Source organism: Cuculus canorus, chromosome 4, assembly GCF_017976375.1.
Source record: "Cuculus canorus isolate bCucCan1 chromosome 4, bCucCan1.pri, whole genome shotgun sequence".
Classification (NCBI taxonomy): Eukaryota; Metazoa; Chordata; class Aves; order Cuculiformes; family Cuculidae; genus Cuculus; species Cuculus canorus.
Genome location: NC_071404.1, coordinates 62,621,983 through 62,643,614, shown reverse-complemented (window position 1 = coordinate 62,643,614; position 21,632 = coordinate 62,621,983). Strand labels below are relative to the sequence as shown.

General features: G+C 42.0%; 1 protein-coding gene across 4 annotated transcripts in view; it reads right to left on the bottom strand.

Annotated features, from left to right (window-relative positions):
* Positions 1–19,072, bottom strand: part of WDFY3 (WD repeat and FYVE domain containing 3) — a 178,305-nt gene extending 159,233 nt beyond the window's left edge. For all 4 annotated transcript variants that reach the window (XM_054065764.1, XM_054065766.1, XM_054065765.1 and 1 more), the window contains exon 1: positions 18,852–19,072. The gene's annotated coding sequence lies outside the window, so the exon portion shown is untranslated. The remainder of the gene's footprint in view (positions 1–18,851) is intronic.
* Between the last annotated feature and the right edge of the window lie 2,560 nt (positions 19,073–21,632).

The window sequence follows — 21,632 nt, the reverse complement described above, 5'->3', positions numbered from 1 at the left end:
CTGATTTCTTTAATTCCTTCCATTAATTTATTTATTGGAAAACCAAACCAAACAAAAAAAAAAAACCCTACCTATTTCACAGCTAGAGTTGACAGTTCCTAAAAGCCATAGAAATAGACCCTGGAGAAGTTCTGAGGTCACTGACAGCTCTGGGATCAGGACCAAGGAACACCTCAGCTAAGAAGGTCTGAAGAGTGATTTCAAAATTCTCCACAAAGTTATGGGCCTTCCAGAAGCATTATTTTTGGAAACTCTATATTAGACCAGGGCACCCTTACCACCACCTACTACCAGCTGTTTGCCTGAATTTATTTCATTGGTTTTCAGGTATTTCGCCAGAAAAATCCATGCAGTCTTTCCCTTATCATTAATTTCTGGGATTCCCCAAGTATTAGAAGTCTTGAAGAGGCACAACTGCATTTGCAGTGGCAAAACTGCAGGGCTGAGGTATGAACTCTAGCAGAGTCTTCAACAACAATGCAAATAATCAAATATCTTGGTGACATATGCGGCTATCAAAAATGGACTAATGTGCGTAGCTAGGCAAGGCTATACCTGAGAAGAACAATATAGAAGCTATAAGTCAATGCTCCCACCAAAAGAAATTCAGGGCATAGAGGTATGAGTAGACAGGATTGAAGTATATGTTATGCATCCAGTCTTTCAGATGCAAAAGAGAATGTCTTCTGTGCACCCAGTCTCTCTAAAGTTGAACAAGGCATGCTGTCACTGAAGGAAAAGAAATTCCAAGAAGATAGCTTGGACCAAGAGGTCCACAATTTCTTTCAAACAGCAGCACTTCTACAAATCCCAAGACAACCTGCCATCTCCTGAGCCACAGTACAGACACTAAGCAATAAAGTGCATCCTTTGCATTTCCTATAATTGTTTAGTGTAAGACTTGCAAACTAAGTAAGGACCTTAAACCGTTATCCCCAATTTATTTCCTGGTATAGGACACTAAACACTAGAGCCTATTTATGACACATTTGACACAGAAACACAAGCAGTGTAGCAAATCTGTCCCACAGATTAACTATTATTTCTCTTCTGTTGCAACTTGTATATGCTACATCTGTAAGCCGAGAACAGGACTGCAGTCTAAAAGTCTACCATCTCTTGACCAGCACCCAGTATTGTACAGGCAGGTTTCTGAATGTTTATCGTGGATCAAAACAGATGATCTACAGTCACTTAAGGTCATGGGAAGCCACACAACCTGAAATGGAAGCATTACAACATAAAACTGTGAACTAAAAGTGAAGCATGAACAGGGTAAGACATGCTACATTTTTACAATATATTGACTGCCTTTATCACACTGCAGTGAGATCACTTGGCTGTAAAAGCATGAGATTTACAACTACCTCATTTTATACACAGGAGTACCATATTTTATTTGGTTAACCTTGGGAGGGGTGGAGGGTGGGAAAATAATTAAAATTACTCTTGAAGAAAGAAAAAACACCCAGCTATTTACATGTTCATGAGAACACAAATGCATAACTTTTGACCTCAGATTTAAAGACTATTTGCTATAACCTTTCATTTAGATGAAAGCAAATGCCTTTTCTTATATAAAGTATCAAGCAATTCTACTTCTCATGAAAAAATCTTCTCTACACATTTTATAATTCATGTGATATACAAGGGCAGTTTGATTTTGCAGCATACTGAATTGAAGAATAAACCTAAGCAAGCCCCTGCTTCATTGACACTGGAGAGGAAAGGAAACAGCAACACAGGAAAGAAAATAATGACAGAGGGAAGTGGGAAAGAAAATAAAAAAAAAAAAAGCAGCAGCAAGCAGAATACAAGCAGCTGGTGCTCAGGGAATAGGAAGGACTTTGGCTCCACAATAACAGGATCAGTTGCATAATCACTGCTGCCTGAGAAGTTATACAATGTCAGCTCTTCTCCTCATTAGGAAAACAAATAAGCAACAAAAGTCCTTTTAGCACACAGCAGCTAATAAATGAATTACCATGCTACATTCTGCTAAAGAGAAGATCCTCTGTAGTTCCAAACATTACTTTTTAACTTACTGGAACACAAAACATAAATTCTATGTTAACCCCTACTACAAACATCCTATTTCCCCTAAAAAGCAGCATGTCCTAGTGCCAAGCCACAAGGATTTACCACCTGACTTTTCCAGCTCTGCTCTCAGAAGACATGTTCACATTGCAGAAAGCTGTCCCTAAGGCTTAGTTGCACAAAACACGACCCCTCCTGCTGCTGCAGAACTTTGTGGATTCTGTGGCCATCACACCATTTGAAATCATAAACTACTGAAAAATTCTAAATAGCAACACAATTCTAATCCTATAACTGGGTATTTTGCAGATACTTAGAGCAGAATTGGCAAAGTATTTGTAAGAGAAAGGAAGATAAAGCAACCTATGAGGAATGACATCACTGAAGAACTCGCATTGAAGAGGTTTTCCTGTGTGGTTATGTGTAGTGGAGACTTGTACGCTGTGGCATTGCACAAAGAGTGAAAGTGAGGTTTGACTCAAGCGTGAAAGACCACAAAGATACTGCATGCTGATTAAGAGGCAGTTGAATCTTAGCTTGTCAGCACTGAAACTACAAAGATAATTCTAGCCTTATTATAGCCCTCTTGTTAAGGACTTGGATCAAAAGAACAAATGTTTTATCACCTCATCCAAAATTTGCATTTCTCTGTGATTATCTCTTTTGTGCTCTAAGTGTTGTCCATTTGGTGGTTCTTACCTCTGGTCAGAAGGTTTATATCTTCCCACCATGATTTGCACCAAAGCTGCTGCATTGCAAAGTCAGCAAAGACATGATGCAGCAATATTCCTGAATTTCTTCAGATATGGAAGTACATATCATTGTTGCCAAACCCTGAAAGCCATCTAGATAAAACTCAAGAGGCCCCATGGCACTTCAGAAAAAAATAAAAAAAACAGAATGATGCCAAAATGGCATCTCGGCCATTTAGAGCCCTGTGGTTATGTTCTAGCTAGTGTCCAGAATATTGCAAAGTTCACTGATTGTGCAAAGGCAGAACAAATATTCAATCTTCTGCTCACACCTACAACACCAAGCATTAACCCCAAGCACGCACCACTTCCAGCGACAACTGCAGGAATCGGCAGGTTCCCTTGAAGAGAAGCTGAAATACGGGGATCTGTATTGCACTGGAAGCACAGATCAGCTTAAGAAGAAAGGGAGACGCCTCATCTATATTCCCCATAAGCCAACACTCCAGCCTGTCAGCTCCTGGCTAAAGAGACAAATGAGAGCTAAGAAGACAAATGAGAATGGAACCATCTCTAGTCAAGGGAAAGAGAGAAGAGGCTAACCTGAAGGTCTGCATAAATTAATGTGCTTGCCACAACACATTTATACATCCAAGCTATTCAGGGACCAGCAACGCAGAAAGGCCCACTCTTCTCCACCTAATGCACCAGCCCTAAACTTGCCTCGGGAAAATGAAACATGTTATTCTGCCACACGTCTTGCTGTCACTTCCCCTGCAGCTGACTGTCTTGACCATTTACAATGTCAGAAGCTGCGACCAGGTCACAGTGGCCACCACCATAACCAGAGAGTAGCACACTCCAAACCTCGCTTCCCCCTCCTTCCCCATTAGGGATTGCTGCAGACAGCAATAATCCAGTCCCTAAAACCCCTTATTGTGAATATACTACAAAGCAGCATAGCTTTACCTGTAATGTCTCAGCTCTGAATTAAATAAGCCACTTAACTTCGTTAACTGTTCTGCAACAACTCAGAATTTTGGTGAAAGACCTGCGCTGCACCAAGTGCCCCTTGCACCAATTTCATCAGCAGTCCCCTTACTACCCTTCTGGTCCTCTGGCAAACGCTATGAACAATTCTCATGTTCAGGGAGACATTTTATCTGGCCAAAAAGTAAAGCAATTCCAGCCCACTCTTAAGACACTACTGCACGCTAATCTGAGTGTAACTAAACCGATACTGTGGAGAAGGAGTATGACGCCCTTGTGAAAAAGACAAGAGGAGCCCTATAAGAAAGCTGGGGAGGGAATTTTTACAAGGGCATGTAGGGACAGGACGAGGCTGAATGGCTTTAAATTTGAGGGGGAACATTTAGATTAGGCATTAGGAAGAAATTCTTCACAATGAGGGTGGTGAGGCCCTGGCACAGATTGCCCAGGGAAGTTGTGGCTGCCCCATCTCTGGTGGTGTTCAAGGACAGGTTGGATGGGGCCTTGAGCAGCCTGGTCTGGTGAGAGGTCTCCCTGCCTGTGGCAGGGGAGCTGGAACGAGATGACCTTTAGGCTCTCTTCCAACTCAAACCATTTTATGATTCTCTAAACATCTGACAATCCCACCTACACTCCCAAATCTCTTTGGGTTTGGTGCTAAGAAAGGAGAAGGAGAAACACCACAAGCATAAAGTGTTCCAGAATTCCAATGTGCAAAACCTGCAACTGTTCATAAATTACTGAAGACATAGATACCCAAACACTAAAATCTGAGCAAGTCAGAAACCTCACAGCTAGGCTTCCAATGCTACTTAGCTGTGCTACCCATTTCCTCATGTACATGGAAATGGTTTGCATACAGTTGTGTGTCTTGTTAGTACATTTACACATCTAAAAGTTAACTAACTGAAATGATTCATTTTTTAAGTGTCTACAGTTGCTCTAGATGATTTCCAATTAAACAGCTCCCTGGAAACACGATCTTCAGAACAGCATCTAAGGTAATTAGAGTCAAGTAACCATATAACCATACAAGGTGATTGTTTCCTCCCAAGGCTATAAGGGCATCCTACACATCTGTCTTCATTTTGAACAGCTGGGTCCACATACTTAGGAGAGGTGAACTCCACCCTCTGCATAGCACAGTTGACGACCAGGTTCTTTTAACTCAATCACCCACTATCTGCTATCAAATACTTTAAATCTGTAATAACCTTTTTTTTTTTCAGTGAAGAATGGACAGACAACTAACTTCAACTCATGGCAAAACCCCTTCTAAGCCACTAGACATTTTATATCTAGGTAATTTGTCTTTAGGCTTTGCAAATATAATTGAGATACATTTGTTTCCAAAAAAAATCTTCCCAATTAAATAAAAATAAATTTATTTCCCAAATAAATAAAAAATACCTCTTTCTTCAACGGGGGGAAAAGAGAAAGGGAAAAATTATAAAGAAAAAAGGGGAAAAAACAGAGGAGCAATGATAATCAAAGCAATTATCAGTGATGTGGATAAACATACAAAGTTGAGTGGGAGGGTTCTGGATTCAAGAGAAATAAAAGGAGATACTACCAGAAGACAAAGGAGATATAAAACAGAAGACAGACTACGATTTTGTGCACACACAAGATCTGAAAACCTGTTTACTTAAACCACTAGAAGCTCAAATGCACACGTCCAAATCTGATTATGCCTGGTTTATAACCCTAAAGCTTAGTTTAGGAAGAGGTAAAAAAAAATAAAACATTAAAGCAGCAATAACATAATGCAATGAAAATAACTGTCATTTGTTTTTTTCTTTTAAACTATTAAAAGGCTTTTGCCTGCTTTGTCAGTAGCACACTCTAGGAAATCCCAAAGCTTATGGTGTTTTGGCCTAAAAGGAACACAAACATGAACTTACCATTTCCTCAACTTGGCCAAATCTCAAAAACTACTCCCCTGCCCAGCAAAAGAAACAAACATAAACCTTTCATCCTCACATCATCCCAGTCAAATTATTTAAGGAACTAACACAAAGAAACAAAATAGGATTACCTATTTGTATAAACCTGAAGTTGTTTAACTCACTGATCACCAGTCCTATGGGCAAAAGGAAGTCAATACAGGTTCTCTCAATCAGAAATAATCACACTGATCCCAAATAACCCATGCATGTATATGCTGAAAGAAAAAATAACAGCAAAGAATTTAAGTCTTAAAAAAAGAAGTAATATGTGGAATGTCAATGCCAATCTCAATTCAGATGAACTGAAATTATCAAAAGCAATTAAGGAGAAAACAAACCAAAAAATCTATTTAGTGTTCAGCGTAATTTCCTTTGATTTTTAGTGCCAACGAGATCTCTACATCTAAAAAAACCTGACAAAATGCAGGATAGGGGGCAAGTTTTGAGAGGGACTGAGCGTATCAGCCCCATGCTGCTATGTGTGTTCTGTCCCCTGCTCGGAAGCACTTCCAGAAGGACATTGGAAGAATTCTTTCTAGCAATCTTCCTCCAAGCAGTATTTTGGCATAAATCCAAGGCATTTGTTTTAACTGAAGCATTTGAATTTAACTGAAGCCCAGCAGATTGTATCAGCAACAGACCTGTAGAACGTCCACAAAATAGCTTTGAAGTGCAGATCCCGAAGAACATACAATCAAGATTACGACACACAAAAAAAAAGGCCTCCAAACCGGGGTCTCACAACCCAGCACGCACACACTCTCCCTTGCTTGCTCTCACGAGCAGAGCTTTTTGCAAGAGTAGAGTACCAAAACAAACCACAAAAGGAATATGCAAAATAATGCATATGTTTCTTTTAAAGCACTCCCAGATGCAACAGTAACACATGTGCCAGACTTACAGACACAACATGATAAACACTGTGAAACAGAGATGGGCCACTAACCTGGGCTCTTTCACTTGTGGCAAGCTGACACATTCCTTCCATCTGCCTGTCCAGACTTGTCAGCACACCGCTTGGAAGGGACTGAAAAACTTAAAATGACGTTGATAACAGAGCACACATTCAGATAGCACCTCCTCCTCTATCGGGTGACACCCAAAGGAAGAACAATTACTCTACCATGCAGCAAGAGGTGCCCAAAACATACTGGTAACAAGAAGAAGGGCATCACTAAGTAGTGAGATGAAGCAAGGAAGGAAACTAAGAGCAGGAATGAAAACTCAAGGTGACTGAAGAGCAAACAGCATCAGAGGTGGAAAACAAATATTCCTTCCTCATATTCCCAAACTTTTTACTCCAATCAAAGAGCAAAGGCAAAAGCTCAGTGTACGTCCAAAGTGGGACCGACTACTGCTATTTCCTAAACTGAAAGAGGATGAGGAAAAGAGTATTGTATGACTGCAACACAAGTTTTTTTAGGCATGCTGATCTACTAGTATGGTTCCTCTAAAAAGCTCAGAAGATAAATTGTCTACCAAGAAGCACTGTAGCATAGATGGCATTGCTTCGTCTCTACCTCCCATCCCCCTGCCCTGTTGAGAACCAGCATAGTGGAAACTTAAAGGAAACAAACAGGTTTAGTACTGGGAGGACCTCATATTCTGAAGCCATATGACATGCTTAAACTACTGGAAAAAAAAAACACAAAACAAAAGCACCCTTCAAACAAAACAAAACACACCATTGCAAATAAACACACACACACAAAAAACAACCACAAACCAAACAAAAATAATAAAAAACAACCCCCTCCAAGCCCTCATCTATTGAGTAGAGTAACAAAATTTCTTATGTTTTTTGAGCCTGAATTGCAAGCGACTATGATCGTGTTGTTTAGACAAGCTATTTTAGTACACATTTTCCAGGCATCTTTCTCAAGGACGTTTATATTTGCTATCTCACCCACATTCTTAAACCGATCATTTTGAGATAAACGTGGTCTCCTCAGATGAATATACTCATTAGCAAAGCTGGCATGTGCTGCTCAGCGTCATTAAACTGATACCAGCAATTTCACTTTAATCCTATTAAAGGCACACCAGCTAATACAACCAATATTTTAACAGAAGACAATAATTCATGCACCTGCATGAGCACACAGGCAATACATGGTAACTGCCTGCTGACACCATTAATTGGATCTCTTTGTGGAGAAGGCACTTTCTAACCGTCACCTATTTTAGTACCGACAAATGCATGGTTACATGCTAGGAACCAAAGTGAGAAGAGAGGATTGGAGCACATGAAGTACAAATTCCAAGAGGATAACTAACAAACCCATGGCAATATTAGTTACATGACCCTTGGATGCAGTGAGAGGCAGCCCCGAGATGGGAGAGAAAGACCAAGAAGGAGGGGTGAGTTTCAAAGCAGGCAAGAAATACTACTGTCTATACGAGAATGCCAACAGAATACCCTGAGACATGTGAAGGTCACTCTTCTTAAAGGATCTTAATCTCAAGAGGGCAAATAGAGTGGAAATACTGACTACTAACTACTTAAATATATTTTATTTATCACTGAAAGCTAAAATTTATTACTGAAGGCCAATACAAAGTTAAAAGGCGATTGGGTCATCTTCTCTGTATGCAGATTATATCTACATAGCACAAAGCTCTTTGACCTAGCAGATAATGGTATTACAACAGGCACTGGAAGGTAAGCAAACTCACTTTCAGTGTGGAAATAAAAACCTCTTAGGCAAGTGATGACTGGTGAGGAGAACACAGTACTAACCATGGAAGATTTCTGCCCAACTCAGAGCTATTCATTACACAGGACATCTTCCCAAAAGAGACACTTCCATTTAATTAAAAGATGCTGCAACCAATGCAGACAGGTGTTACTACTTTTGTGGAAGGAAAGTAATTTCTTACAGCAAAAAACATTACAATCATCCAAAGATCACCACTGAAGTACCAGATTTTTCAAAAGACAGTCGTTTTTAATTAAGAGAAGACACCACAGAAAGTGAAAAGATGTCAGGCACTGTAGCCATACTGTTCCAGTACACACCTTTTTCAGATCCTGCTCTGAAATGTCCATGTTCCCAGTCCCTTTTTTTCTCCTCCTCCTCTTCCACATCTTTTTATTGAAACAATTTTAATTTAGACTGGGTCAGCTATGCTTCAATATGAATCAATAAGATCTTATACAACATACAGCAGAAAATAAAAATAACCTATTGAGAGATACACATTTTAAGACAGTACTGTATTTTTAGTACAAGCCTCCAGCTCACCATGTTCTGCCATCTTCTTCTCAGCCCTGTTCAAAATACTCTGTTAGGTCCTAGGAATCTCACCTCAGGAGCACTTATTACAAAAGGTATAAACAAGAGCAAGAAGCATACTCACTAACATCAAAATACTTAAGCACAGCCTAAAAAAGAAATGGAAGGTGAGGACCCTTTCTTACTGCAAGAGAGAAATAAGGAATGGCATTAACACAATACAGATAAGCACAGACAGATGCATCCTACCATTTATTTTAGGTTCATAAATAAAAGAGGAAGACACTGAAAACCGGCAGCAGACAGCTGAATTGATAAATTAGAAGAAACTCATGTAATAAAATTCACTACCTGAGTTTCTATAACTCAGAGTTTCTAAACTCACTTAGTGAGTTTGCTATAATTAGGAGAAAGCATTATTCCTCCATTGGACACAATGAACACTGCCATACTTCCAGTGAACGGCGTTTAAAAACAACTGTAAACGCTACATGTTGAAGAGACAGCTCAGCAGCTTAGGCAGCAGCTTCCCCTATGGACAAGTGATTCCATCCACCAGCCACAAAAACCTCTCCATCCTCCAGTCCATGAATCTTCTGGGGCTGGTCAGCATCAGACTCACGGCTGTCAACACCAGCAATTATACTGATCTCCTCTTACAAGGATCAACATTTAAAGGCACATACAGCTAGATGAAAAATATTTTTCTAAGTACATTATTTGCAATACACACCTCCTCCTGCTTCCAATTATTAAAAAAACCAAAACAAACACACAAACCAAACAAACCCCAAACATTCGCACCATCGTGCATTTGAAGCATCTATGCACATACGTGCTTTACTGAAATAAAAATAGGTTATACCTTTAGGTGGTTTAACTGCTCAGTAGGCTTCTCCAATTCACACCAAGAAGCTGTGCAAGTAGCTAGGCAAAACCAACCACTAACAACAAAATCCAGCTATTAATATAGCATACCTGGATTCCTGTCTCCCTAATCACAGGACATCACCAGTGAAACTGCATTGTATTTCAAATAAAGAGCAAGGAATCTTTTTTCCCCCCCATCCAACACTGCTAGGAACATGGTTACATCCCTGTTAAGAAACTGAATGCAAAACATTTGTCTCTCCAGAAGTTAATACAAAGTAAGAAGTGTTGCTACTGTGCCTTTACACTCTCTTAATAATGAAGAGCTTGAAGAGATACTCCCTGGTTACTTCATGACCCACTCAAAACCTAAATTAAATATTCTTTACTAGCTTATCCTCACTGCTCTGAACTGTGATAAAGAAACCTTTGCAAACCTAATTAACAAGCAAATTAGCATTCTCCCAGAGCATATCCACAGAGACTTTGTTTCTACACTTCTATTGTGGCTCACTGTGCAACTGCTACTGACTCAAGTATTAGCATTTAGTTTGTGATGCAATACCAAAATTGTTTCTATGACTGGTCCACATGACTGCTTATGAAGAATGTTTACTTCTGCCTGTCCAGAAATGCATCTTTTCTTCTGCATATTTAAAAAAACTCCTAAATAAAACAAATTTCACTCCTCTTCGGTCACTTTATCAGACAGGAAACCAGCGATGACAAGAGCATTGCCAGCTCTGACCACACCCTTCTCAATCTCATCATATTTGCAGCATCCCAATTCTGAGCATTTCGCCATGTGAAGGTTCAAAAAAACGTCATAGCCCTCCCAGTTGTGGGGAGAACATGACAACTGTATGCTCAAGGCTCAAAAATCAAAATGGAAATCCATTTATTTTGTGCTTTTAATGTTTTTAAAAGCCATAACTTGAGTCAATCTTATAAGTGAGGGCCTGCACCACAACATTTCAACTCTTAGGTTAGCGATCCTGAGAACATCAAAACGCTCAACTTTTACACAAAGAAACACACTTGTTATCTGTTTTGCTTGTCATTCTACCATGCAATACATTCTGTACTCCGCACTCACACAAATACAATGCAAGGCCTTGATCTCATCCCTGCCTCTCACATGAAGACCCAAGGACTTCCATAAAATCCCGTTAGAAGCAAATGAGTCTCAGCAAAAATACAACTGCAAACACAAGTCCTAAGACCATCAATGACACTCTGAACACTAGGCAGGTGGTGAAACTTAGCATAAAAACAGTAGATTGAGGTCCCGCTATCATTACCCTGCAGTGAAAGCACTCTTCTCTCCTGTTTGAAAGTCAGAGCACTAAAGCCCACCCTCTCCCATTCAATGAGGGTTCAAAAGCTTCTGGCACTAAAACACACACAGGAAAACCCAAAGTCCTTAAAGTCCTGTAAGAGCAGTAAGGCCCTGGTTCTACAGGACAACTTTCACAGATACATGGGCTTTCAGCATTAAACCTGAAAGCCCTGGGAATTCCCAGCTCTTGGTTCCCATTACTCCTTTGGCCGTCCTCAGACAACTGCTTTGCTCCCTGTTTTTTCAAAAATCAAGGATAATTTCTGCCCTCTGCTCCCTACAGTCTGGGTGCAGGAACCATTTAACCTGGTATTGCCACTAGAGACTCCAGATCATCCAGCCAAAGCAAAAAAAAAAAAACCAAAAAAACACAAACCCCCCAAAAAAGCTTCCACTACTACAGTCTACCAACCATGGAAAACTCAAACTTCAATACTCCATGCCAGCCTAATAACCTTCAGACTAAAGCTGAGGTGCACTTCTACTATCTAATTAACTTTCTTAAACATCTTTACCTTCCTTTAGGTAACTTCCTGGAACTATCATCCACGCACTTGAAAGCTTTCAGAAGTTTTGTCACCAAGTCAAGTTAACATTTTGCCATGTGTTTAACGAAAAAGCACATGCATTCTCTCTGTGTGCATTTTTTTTTTCTTAACAGCATACGTTCTAGACACTCTAAACATTTTCCTAGCCCTGCAATTTCTTATTCTATTCCACTAATCTCAAATTATACAAAAAAAGGATATACTTACAGTGCCAAGTAACTAAACACAAGCTTCAGGAAGACCCTGGTGTACAAATCCTCTCTATTACAGCTCCTCTGGAAGTTAAGATTTTAATTCTCAGCAAGAGCTACAGGCAGTAACCAACACTAATTATCACCACAGTATTCAAATACAGTCCACTTTCTGAAGCAACACCCTATCATCTACTAGTTAACACAAATCAAACCACCCTTCTTTGAATTATACTGTGATTTTTACCATGTCTTCATTTGAAAATAATGTCACCTGGTAATGTAAGAACATAAAATGTTAACTGGCACCCACACTCCACCTGGGAGAAAAGTAACAGCAAGACAAGTCAAGCAGAGCTGCCTTCTAATACCCAGTGCATGGTGACACCACTACTGGTTTTGTCAGAGAAATAGAAAGCCAGATGAACATTTCTCTCTAGAGCTCCTGATCCACATTCTCACTGAAGTCACACCGTTTTGAAAAAATTAACCACCCCAGAAACATCTAGGGAACACAAGGGAATATCTACTTTTTCTGGATATGTGTCTATCTCATTACTACCGAATTGTTAGTTCTGAAAGTTTTGATCTTCTCCATTTGCTTATTTGATACTGATGTTTTAAATTAAGCATCAATTTTGGTAACTTCCCCTATACTCTGAAACCTCTACATTGCAAAGCCTCAAATGCACATCCAAACCCCAAATTGGCACGGTCTTAAGAATGAAAATGGATGATTCAAGACAGAGTAACTTATTTCACCAACTAGGAAGTTCTTACAAAAGTTTCTGGAAAAAAAGTAGTCAAAAGACAACTAGAAAGGGTCTGACTTCGCTAAAATAGGTGTCTCGGAATTGGAATAAGAAGCTTTAGTTAGGCATTTAAGTGATGAACACCCACCCAACCTGAAAAAGTATACTTTCAGTGTAATATGCAACTTCTCTAGAGCAAGAGAGAAAGGGATGAAATAAGCCATACAGAAAACCCACTTCTTCCATGTGCTTTTGTATTTATTATAACTGGCACACTACATTAGCCAATCTGCTCAAACGTTTTTCCTTATAGTATTGTAACAAAATGCATGACATGGAAAAAGCAATACTTGTGAAGGTATAAGAACTAAACATTCTTTTAATGCATATCAGATTGTCATAATTGAGATGCATCCTCTTATCTTTCTCCCACATTTCTTAATGTTTACCTAAAACAGCACATTTATGTGCCTTTGTAACATTAAACATCCCTTGTTGTTCATTTCCTCCACATAATTCACTCTTTTTCTAGCATCATAGTGTTCTAACACTTTTAAAACTTCAGAAGATACAGTAGCAGATGTACAAAAAAGTAAGTTCTGCAAATGTGTTCCTATTTTGTGGCATGACAGAAGCATTATGAGTCACATGCTTAAGACAAGCAGAAATCCATCACAGGACACTGATGAAACACCAAAACCAGCAAAGCAACCAAAACTGTTCTCCCTCAAAAGGGAAAGATCCCAAAACATGACACGGAACTCTCACTGGAATAATCCAATTGCAAGAGAATATCAAACAATTTTTTTTCCCAAATCTCAATACAGACAATTCTACTTCCATGCTCGCAGCTTTGCTCAACACATGGGTAGAGAAAAAAAAAAAAAAGGAAAAGAAAACACACCATTAAAAAAAAAAAATCAAAGAAATTCCCTGCTGTAACTCAAAATTCCAAAAACATCAGCACAATTGTCAAAAATTACATTGACTGCATATTTCCACACAGAACAGAAATCAGAAAGTTTCGCCCCAGAGCTGTTTATGGGATAAACCAAAAGATGTATGTCACCTTTACTCACAAAAGACTTGAGGGAAAGAAACAAAAATTATCTCCTGCACATTTGGAACAAATAAAACAGAAAAGTAACAAGACCCAGTCCTCCTCCTTTGCAGCTAGTGGACAAAGCTGCATTTTGCACCCGCTTTGAAAGCCTTGATACTAGCCAAGAGCTCCTAAGCTGGAGTAAGTCAGTTCCCCCCAACAGTAGCACCAGCACCTCAGACCAAAGCCACGGCCTCTTCACCAGGCTGGCTGTCGCTATGTAGTTCTCATAGCAGTCATCATGTCTTTTTTGTAGCAGCTGAGAGAGAGGGAGGAAGAAAAAGGTGCCCAGTGCATGAAACCTTATTTCAGTTGAGCAACCAGCAATTTTTGGTACCTTCTGACCAACCCTCATGGAAAAAAAAAAAAAGGTATCGTTGAACTGAGCAAGTGGCATGGCGAATAATGAAAAAAGTCACCAATATCCTTTAGGTACCTTAAAGACCAAGTAGAAAAGACAAGCTCCCACAAACCTTTCAGGTACATATTTAAATGCTTTATAGGCATGTATACTACAGGCAAATTAGCTACAAATTGTTCCCCTTTCACCATTCATACAAAAATTCCTTTTAATTACAGGTCAGTATCAAATCAGCACACACAGTTTAAACAAGCCACTTTGAGCCAGAAAACGCTACATGACACTAACCCGACAGTTTTATACAGGATTTACTATTCTTCCTTCACCTGTTAAGCTCTGATACAGGATTAGCATAAAGATCAAGCTAGATATGCAATACCTGTGCTACAGATCATATAGCTTTGCTTAAATAATCATCCCCATCATCCAATGGGTGATCCAAACACAAAGAGTCTGTAGATATTGCACTATGCTTCACTGCCTAAAAAAGGAAGGTGCTATACGCACTTACCTGTAAAACCAGAGAAGTAGATGCGACCGTCAAGCAAAAGCTTGCAATACTGCATCATGAAACATGGGTTGCTCGACAAACAGATGCTCTCAAGGCTGGACCAGTAGTAAAGCACATTCAATCTTGCAAGGTTTGCAGTGCTATCACCTAAGCCAAGATGCTGCCATTATATCTGCACCAACGACCTCAGTTAAAATATTACAAGCCGCTAGCAGAATTTCATACGCAATATCAGGAGCTCTGGCAATGAGAGCACAAACACGAATATTGGATACAGCAACACCTTCTATACCGTCTGTGAGACAGCTGGCTAAAACAAATGTGCATAGCAGCCTTATAATCATGTCCTGCCTTCTCCTACCTAGCCTGGACAAGGTGTGAACAGCCCAGCAGCAGGATGTGAAGTCTCCAACAGAAGATTACAAGACTGAAATGGTTTAGTAGTACAAGATGAAAACTAACAAAGTTAAAGAAGTGAGCTGTTCCAGGAAACACAACAATCAGTCAGTACGCCTCAGTCCCTCTAAGACTGTGAAGGGTACAGCAAGGCTTACAGTTATAACTCAAGTTGTACATCCCTCAGGACACGTAAGTAACAAAAAGAAGTATTTTTAGAAATAAACCAGCACTGACAATAACTCAAAGAAACTAATAGTGTAAGTATTTGGCACAACTTGGGCATTTTAAGTGCTGTACTGTTGCAATTAGCAACACACCAACAACAACAACAACAAAAAAAAAATCAAGGAGGAAATTAGTGAAATTAAAAGCTTCAGTATTAAGCCATGAAAAAATATTTGTTTTCCCCCTACTGAAACAGGCCACTGCTGAAACAGTATTTCCACTATTTCGCAATAGGAACTTAAAATCACTTACAAATATGAGCAAAACTGCTAATGAACATCAGCAGATGTGTCCTTCAGCAAATTAACCATCAGCAAGGGAACTACCAGTTTTTCTTTACCCTCCTCAGCTTCGCAGATCTTCAGAAACCCAAGTAAATCCCCACAACCCAAGGCTACAAAACAGTTAACATAAACATTTGGGAAGTGAAACACCATATTCCAACACCAAAGTTTCCAAACAATCTCATGACAGCCCTGAGTATTTCAAAGGGTAAGCAGAACATCTGCCTGTACTCACTCCACACTCTGTACATGAAGCATTCCAGAAGTTTTCCATACACCAAAAAAATCCAAATGAACACTTGCAGAGAACTATGAAATCAAGTAATACTGGCAGGTGTGAAATGCATTGCTGAATTCCTCTAACAGCAACAAACATGAGTACATCCTGAAGATGTGTTCACCTTGTCCACTTCGGCAGTGTAGCTCCAGTAAACCAGAGCTAAATGCCAAGGTTTTCATTCCCATCCAGATGACTGTTAGCATACCTCTCAGCTCATTCATGGAGCAAGATGACAATGTAGTGTTCTGAACTAAATTTGTTATTTCCAGGTTGAATATATTAAGTGTTACAATAATTTTGTTACTTAGCATCTTCCTGTTATTGTTCGGAAATAAATAAATGAGTTCCTTTCCCACAGTACTGATACCACACAATACTATCAAGTAGCTGATATTACTGCAAATAAACAATCAACTTGATATACTACCCTTACTTAAACCTTGGAACAGAAATGTTGTAAGACATTTCATACAGGTACTGGAGATACTAAAAAAAAAAACCACAGCAGCATTGTGCTTAACTTGCTTCAATTTGAATGACACAGATAATCAGCTAAGGTCTGCAACACAGTTGCAAGCATATAACCCAAAACATACTACATTGTTATTTCAACTCTAGCAGCATAAAACTGCCCAGCAAACTAGAGAAGCAAACATGTCCAGTTCCTAGAAAACAAGTACCAAACTGAAGAACAACATTCACTGATTTCTAGTCTAATACCACTGATATTTGAGGCATTCTTCTACCCAAAACACATTTCTATCAATGGTGTTGAATTTTTCAGAGCTGGCTGCAACTGAGCTTAACAGACACACACTATGTAGGGTGGCAATACCCACTTGTAGTCCAAAGGTGCACCTGAATTTAGATTACCAGCATTTCTTGACCAGCATCATGGAGCAAAGTCACAATGCCACATTAACACAGACGCAGGTTTTGGGCACACATTGCATTCTGCTTCTTAAAAATGCCTGCCTGCAATCTAAAAATCACAGAGAAAGATTTGGAAGGATTGACAAAAACCAGTTAAGTTTCATATTTGCAGATGCTGTAAGGCTACCAACATTGCAGAGGACAAGCAAAATACTGCAGAAGATGCCAGTTTATGTAAACTATACTATTTGTTCACATAGGCTATGTTGACATAACGCTAGCTTGTCACCAAAATGTGCCAAAGGTACAATCAAGCTGGCTCTCCAGCCTAGATCTATGGGAGTCTGAGAGCTCAGGAACAACATACAGCTGCTCAATCATAACTGGGCACAGGCGCATGGACAGGCATCAGGTAGGAAAACAGCTTTGGGACAGTTTATGTCTTGGTTGACCATTTCTGTTTTTTACCACATACAAAACTTGCTGTTCTTACCAGGAAATCTACCACTTGTTTTCCAGAGTAAAATTTCATGGTCCAAATCACGGACATGAACTGACTGTCACAAACCTACACTGCCAAGTAACCAAAACTCAACTATTAAAATAAGGCCAGGACACGCAGGTCAGTGCCAAGATCCTGGGAGTTACTCGTTCGCCTAGAAATTTCAGTTAATAATTCACAAAACCACAGGTTGAAATACACACATTTAGCCCACTGCACTTTTCCTTGATAAATTCTTCCCCATGAAGGCACATGCAAGCACAGGTAGAAATTACGGCCCTAATCTTTCAAGGTGAACACCAGTCTTAGCAACCACCACTACTGACTGGCCTCTATGCAAAACTCTTCATCTAGCGCATCACCTCGCAGCACCACAGGGCAAACACCACCCTGGAGACGAGCAGCAGGTACCTCAGCACCTCCAGCCTCCCGGGACCCACAACATCCCAGTCCCCAGGTATGCATCGGGAGAAACACGCCGGGTACTTGAACTGGAATATCTCTGCCGCACTTTGAGGTCGACAGCTCCAGATCTAGAATCACAGAATGGTTTGGGCTGGGAGGGACCTTAACGATCACCCAGTTCCAATCCCCTGCCATCGGATCAGGCTGCTCAAGGCCCCATCCAGCCTGGCCTCGAACACTTTCATCCGTCACAGCTCTTCTGCGCCGGTGCCTCATCCCCCTACATCAAACCAGAAATGAAGCGCAGGGAAAAGAACAACCCGCCCGGCCCCCTCCCGCCGGGGCTCCCGCGGGAAATCCGCCCTCCACGGCCACAACAAAGGCGGCAGCGGCTCCGCCACGCACTCCGGGTTGCCCTCCTTCCCGGTCCCTGCCCCACAGCCCCGTCCCGGGGTCCCGAGCGCAGCCCCTGCCTCCCCCTCTCCAGCTCCCCCTGTCCCCAGCGCAGCGCCCGCCACCCCCTCTCCAGCTCTGTGTCCCCCCCGCCCCCCCCTAGCTCCTCCAGCCCTGCTCCCCTCCCAAGCCCTGTCCCGGGTCCCCAGTGCGGTTCCTGCTCCCCATCCCTGCTCCCCACTCACATTCCCATCCCAGGTCCCTGGTGCAGCTGCCGCTTCCTCATCCCCCCCAGCCCCATCCCGGGTCCCCGGTGCGGTTCCCGCTCCCCATCCCCCCCAGCACTGCTCCCCAATCCCAGCACCATCCCGGACTCTTGCTGCAGCCCCTGTTCCTCCCTCAGCCCTATCCTAGGTCCTCAGCGCAGCTCCTGCCCCCTCCCCCTTGCTCTATCCCGGGGTCCCCAGAGCAGCTCTTGCTCCCCATTCCTCCCAGCCCTGCCCCCCGATCTTCCCCATCCTAGGTCTCCAGTGCAGCTCTTGTTCCCTATCTCCCCCCCATTCCTGCTCCCCCCAGCCTCATCCCAGGTCCCTGGTGCAGCCCCTGCTCCCTCCACTCCCCCATCCCCATCCCGGGTCCCCAGTGCAGCATTTGCCCCGCATCCCTGCTCCCCCCTCCAGCCCCATTCCAGGTCCCTGGTGCAGCCCCTGCTTCCCCGCTCCCCCCGTCACCCCCGGCTCACAGACCCCCCCCCCCACCCCAGGCCGGACCCAACGCGTCGAGCCGCGGGGGGGGGTGCCGTGCGCGCGCCGTGACAATGTCGTCCCCCCTCCCCGGGCAGCGCCATGGCCGGGCCCGCGGGCGCGGCCGGGGTCCCCGCGGCGCGACAAAAGGCGCCGTTCTGGCGCTCACCGGGGTCTCGGCGCCCGGGGCGGCGGCGGCCGCGGCTCGGGGGTGGCGGCGGAGGGGAAAGGGGGCGTCTCTAGGCGCGGGGGCAGCCGCTCCGCTCCGCCGCTGCGGCGGCGTCCGGGCGCGGGGGTGGCTCCGGCCCCATCAGGGCCCGGCCGGGGCCCGGGGCCCGCGCGAGGCGGGGCGCAAGCGGTGGGGCCGCTCCCCGCGGCGGCCGGTGGCCATCTTAGCGCTCTCCTGCTCCGGCCCCGCCCCGAGCCGCCCCCCGCGCCCCGCCCCGGCAGGGGCGGCACCGGGATGCTGGGATAGGGGGATAATGGGATACCGGGATGCTGGGATGGTGGGATACGAGGATGCTGGGATACTTAGATCCTGGGATACCGGGATACTGAGATCACCAAATCACAGGACAGTCAAACCACTGAATCGTAGAATTATTGAATCATAGAGTCAACAAATCATGGAATCATCAGATCACAGAACCGTGAAATCATCAAATCACCAAATCATCAAATCAGAGAGTAATTAAATTATCTCCATATAATTCCATATAATTAATGGAATCATCAAATCATAAAATCATCAGATCACATAATCATCTGATCATAGAATAATGAAATCATCGATTAATGGAATCATCAAATCATAGAATCATGAAATCACAGAATAATTAAATAATCTGTCAATGGAGTCATCAGATCAAGTTGTCAAATCAGAATTGTTGAATCATATAATGATCAGATGATGGAATTGTCAAATCATAAAATCATGGCATCTTCAAATCATTGAATCATAGGCTCATGGAATCAACAATTGTAGAACCATCAAATCATAGAATAAGAAAAGAAGTAAATAATGGAATCATTGATTCATATAATCATGGAATTGTAGAATTGTCAAATGATAGAATTGTTGCATCATTGAATCATAGGCTCATGGAATCATCAATTGTATAATCTGCAAATAAATCATCAAATCATAGAATTGTCAAATCGTAGAACCATGGGATTATTTAATCATATAATCAATGAATCATAGAATCATGTAATCGTAGAATCATCGGATCACATAATTGTAAAATTGTCAAGTCGTAAAACTGTCAAATTGTAGAATCATCAAATCGTAGAATAATAGAATAATGGCATCATGGAATCACCAACTCATAGAAGTATCTTATCATAGAATCATGGAATTGTTGAATCATAGAATCATGTCATCATCAAATCATGGAATCATTTAATCACAGAATCATCAAATTCTGGAAACATTGAATCATAGAAAGGTCAAACCATTGAATAGTAGAGTGGTCGAACCATTGAATCATAGAATCATCAAATCATAGAATCATTAAATAATCTAATAATGATATCACCGGATCATAAATTCATAGAATCATTGAATTATGGAATCATAGAATCATAGAATTGTCTTATCAACAAAACATGGAATCATGGAATTGTAGACTCATCTAATCATGGAAGCATAGAATTATCAAGTCCTGGAATCATTGAATCATTAAATTGTCAAATTGTAGAATCATGGAATCATCACATCATGGAATTGTAGAATGGTTTGTGTTGTAAGGGATCTTAAAGCCCATGCAGTTCCAACCTCCCCTGCCATGAGCAGGGACAACTGCCAGTTCCCTAGCCTTGAACACTTCCAGGGAGGGGGCATCCACACTTCCCTTCACTTGGCAGGCTTAGTTTCTCCCTGTTCTGTAACAGAAACCCTGCTCCTCTGGTGCTGAAAGAAGGTGTCCTCTTCCCTCCCTCTCACAGGTAGCTGCAGTGTTACACAGAGTGAAGAAGCCATCCCAGCAAAGAGCCTACATGTGAGATGAGGGGAAGGAAACCCAGGTCAATGCAGGAACAAAGAACCTGCCTTCAGGTTAGGGTTCAGGTACTTTCCCTTAGCATTTCATCAAGCATAGTAGAATCATTGAATCGTTTGCTTTGGAAGGGACCTTAGAGATCATCTACTCCCAATCCCCCTGGCATGGTCAGGGACCCCTTCCACAAGATCAGGTTGCTCAAAGCCTCATCCAACCTGGTCCTGAACACCTCCAGGGATGGAGCACCCATGATTTCTCTGGGCAACCTATTCCAATGCCTCACCGTCCTCTAGGTGAAGAATTTCTTCCTAATATCTAGTGTAAATCTCCCCTCTTGGAACCATTACCCCTTATCCTGTCACTTCACTCCCTGGTACAGAGCCCCTTTCCAGCTTTCCTATAGACCTCCTTTAAGTCCTGGAAGACTGCTATTAGGTCTCCCTGGAACCTTCTCTAGGCTGAACCAAGCCCAACTCTCTCAACCTGTTCTCATATGGGAGGTAAATACATCTAGGGAAATCCACTGAAAAGCCCACAAAGAGGGCTGTACATCTGTGCTGGCCAACCAATCTCATTTCTACAAGCCAAATGTTTAAGCACAGAAATTGTTAATCTTTTCCTAATTAAGCCAGAAATTCTGTTAAGTTCCCCATGGCTAAAGGACTCCAGTTTGTCAGTGGGACAAATCATCATTTCAGCCTTGTGCTGGATGTGCAGTGTACGGGGTTGCTGCAACCCTGAGGCAAGCTTCATCTGCTCGGATACTCCCGGGGAACGGTGCAAAGGTGTGTCCGCACATGTGTGACCAGATACCCTTCTGCCTTTTTCCAGTCACTTATAAACTTACCTCCTTCAAGAAATCAGCTGCTGACAGACACTCATCTCCTATGTATTTTGTTTGGGGTATTTTTTCATTTACAAAATCCCTTCCTGAAAAGTCACTGAAAAGA